Genomic DNA, 3,559 nt, shown 5'->3' with positions numbered 1-3,559 from the left:
GTTCTAGGCTTTGCCCCGTGCATGGGGATGCCGCCAGGGCCTGGTGCTTCTCGATGTCTCCCAGGTCAGGGATAGAAGCGTCCAGACAGCGGCTGACGCCTCCCAAGGACACAGGGTGACCAGGAGACAGCATGGCAAGGGCTAGAGAAGACAATGTAGCTACAGAGGAAGCCCCCGCGGACAACATGAATCCAAGCCTGCAAAAGCAAACACCGTTTTATGGAAGATATTTTTGTCAACTCCCAGAGAAGGTAGCGGAAATGCCAGACAATAAAATAGCCAGTTGAGGATGGGCCAGTAAAATCCCTCCTTAGTGTTTATAGCCTGGCTGCTTTGAAGCCAGGAGGTGAGCTTGGTCAGAGGGAGGGGTGTGAGCCTCGAGGGTGGCGGACAGACAAAACCTCAACTCTTTCCCCCACAAAAATCTTCCCACTGACACTTTCTCTAGCATTCTGCCTACTCCAGTGTGGTGTTCTTGTGCAGAGGATCCCAGAACATCCTAAGTTATATGGCATCTTTAATTAAAAAGTGAAATCCACCTATAAGGACAACGAAGCCCAAGGACCCGATATCAGTTAATCCTATGTGGCAGAAAAAGAATTCACACTTAAATCTGAAAACATAATTGCTTCCTTAGTCACATTCAGAGTTGTATTCAGCAGGTTATGCTTAGAGCCATTGACTGACTGTTTCGTATGTGTGGTAGCAGGGAATAGTTTGGTGGGGTCAGACATTACATACAAAGATAAGGGATCTGTATTGTTTCTTGTAAAGAATTGATTTTCTTTTTCTAAAACATCTTTTGCTTTACAATGGTGTGTTACTTTCTGCTGTATAGCAAAGTGAATCAGCTATACGTATACATATATCCCCATATCCCCTCCCTCTTGCGTCTCCCTCTCTCCCACCCTCCCTATCCCATCCCCTCTAGGTGGACACAAAGCACCGAGCTGATCTCCCTGTGCTACGCGGCTGCAAAAATATGGAACGCTTCACGAATTTGCGTGTCATCCTTGCTTCAAGTAGCAGGGGCCGTGCTAATCTTCTCTGTATCGCTCCAATTTTAGTATACGTGCTGCCGAAGCGAGCGCGAGAATTGATGTTTTAAGGCAAAGGGATGCCTGAGCAGAGCTGTGCTTTAGAAGAGCCATAGTAGAATAATTTTGAAGATACAGGTAATAGCTAATATTTCTTGATCGCTTACTATGTGCCAGAAACCGGGTTATTTTATTACATGCATTCTCTTCTTAAATCTCCATACAACCCTATGAAGTAGGTACCACTCTTGTCCTCATTTTACAGCTAGGCAGCCTGAAGCTCAGGGAGGTCCAAGGTCACACAGCTTGCAAGTGGTGGAGCAAGGATGAGACCCAAGTCTCAACAACTGCAGAGCGCACACTCCTAACTACTATAGATCAGGCCTAGTGTGTACATTGCTCATTGCATCAAGTGTCCAGAAAAACTTGTTTCATTCGTGTAGAAGAAGGGGCAAACCTCTAGATTTGGGATTTTGAGATACAGATATCAGGGGTGCCAGATTTAGCAAATAAAAATACAGAACACTTAGTTAAATTTGAAAAGTAGCTGTAACAAGCCTTTGTAACTTATTAAAAGTAGCTGAATACAGGACATTTAAGGCACCCTGCATAAAGATGCAGGACAAAAGTCACTAAATGCTGGACATGGCCGGTACACAGAGGATGCTTAGCAGCCCCACCAGGTGTGCACCTTGGGTCTGTCACGCCATTTCTCTGCCATCTTGGGCAAACCCACCCCTCTTCACCTCATTCTTCTCCGCTGAAAAATGTGGATAATAATATCTAAGTGAGATGATATCAAATGCCTGGTAGAGTGCCAGGCATAGAGTAGGTGCTCAATAAATGCCTTGTTGGTGAACTGGGCAACTGCCTAGTTTCCAGAAAAAGTTGTTGTTGTTGCTGTTGTTTTTTCCATTCAGAAGAACACTTAACGCTTACTGAGCATTTTATTCATCAAAGACTTGGCCTTTTCTTCATGAAAAATATATCTTCTAATGGGGGTCATTTCTTGATGTTTCGTGTAGCCTGTATTTAAAAACACCAGCCATTTCCTCTAATAGGAAAGTTGCTACACAAGTGAAAAAAAAAAAAAATAAGGCAACAGAAACAATGCCCATTATATTATCTTCAAGCCTTTATTATGTAGGTATTAAATTTGAACTCAGAGGTCGTCACACTCTGAAAGTGTTTCCATCTGGAGCGCTCCATTCTCCATTCTGTCGGTTCAATTAAGCCTGAGAATTTAAATTATCTCCCTAACTCTAAAAATATGTATAGATACTTCTGAAAGTGGAAACGATTCCAGGGCTTAGAAGAAATGCTGTGGAGTGAATGTGCTCACAGCTCTCAGGCCAGGAGGGGTGACCCTTCCAGATCTTTGAAAGGTTGTGGAAAGACCGTAAAAATCAAATCAAATCAAGTCAAAATAGACAGCCTTTCTCTCAAGAAGAGCGTTTGGAAAAGAGGTGGAAGGACGGAAGACTCGTGTGTGAGAAAAACATACACACTCAGTGGGAAACATATTTGTCTAAAAACATTAAATTAAAAACTCTGAGTGACAGCATTTCTTCCTTTCTTTCTCTCATTTCCAGTTCGTTCTTATCAGAATTCTGTCAGCTCTCAAACTGACATTTTCCTGTTCTGATCTTTTCTCAGATAGTAAAGAGGGATTTTTATTTTTTTTATTTTTTTATGGGGCTGATGCAAACAGCAGATCCGTCTACAGAGTAACGTCAAGGACGGTTTGGAGTCCTAAACCCTGACCCTCCTGCCCTCTCCTAACTAGCTATTGACATTGAACTTAAAAAAAGCGGCAATGCTGAGATGAGATAATGCTTTAAAGTGGAAGAGAACGGGGCTACGGGGAGGAAGTGGGGGGGTTGGCAAGTGAATTTGCTGCTGGGCCGAGCGTCAAACTTCAGGCTTTGAAAAGTTCAGTTTTGCTTCAAGTATCCAGGAAAGAAAATGGGCCTCATCCTTGAGAACAGGTATGGGGTTAGAGAGTTTCTTTGGAGGACCCTCCTATTCCAGGAAATGTAATGTGGTCCCGTTTTCAAGATCTTTGGGGTCGATGAGCTGTCACACCGTTGGTTTGTTTGGTTTTTTTTAATTTTTATTTATTTCATTTATTTATTTTTGGCTGCGTTGGGTCTTCGTTGCTGCATGCGGGCTTTCTCTACTTGCGGCACGCGGGCTTTCTCTACTTGCGGCGAGCGGGGGCTCTTCATCGTGGTACGTGGGCTTCTCATTGCGGTGGCTTCTCTTGTTGCGGAGCACAGGCTCTAGGCATGCGGGCTTCAGTAGTTGTGGCGCAGGGGCTCAGCAGTTGTGGCACGAGGGCTCAGTAGGTGTGGCGCACAGGCTTAGTTGCTCCGCGGCATGTGGCATCTTCCCGGACCAGGGATCGAACCCATGTCCCCTGCATTGGCAGGCGGATTCTTAACCACTGCGTCACCAGGGAAGTCCCTGTCACACCGTTTTTGCACTGGACCCATGAATGACTCCCTTTGCTCGTGTCCTGT

At 44.8% G+C, this 3,559-nt stretch overlaps 1 pseudogene; it reads right to left on the bottom strand.

The window, feature by feature from the left end:
• Positions 1 to 976: 976 nt before the first annotated feature.
• On the bottom strand, positions 977 to 1,091 carry LOC112065247 (uncharacterized; annotated as a pseudogene).
• Positions 1,092 to 3,559: the final 2,468 nt, after the last annotated feature.

Source organism: Physeter macrocephalus, chromosome 17 (assembly GCF_002837175.3).
Source record: "Physeter macrocephalus isolate SW-GA chromosome 17, ASM283717v5, whole genome shotgun sequence".
In the NCBI taxonomy this organism is placed as follows: domain Eukaryota; kingdom Metazoa; phylum Chordata; class Mammalia; order Artiodactyla; family Physeteridae; genus Physeter; species Physeter macrocephalus.
This window is presented reverse-complemented; position numbering and strand designations above follow the sequence as displayed.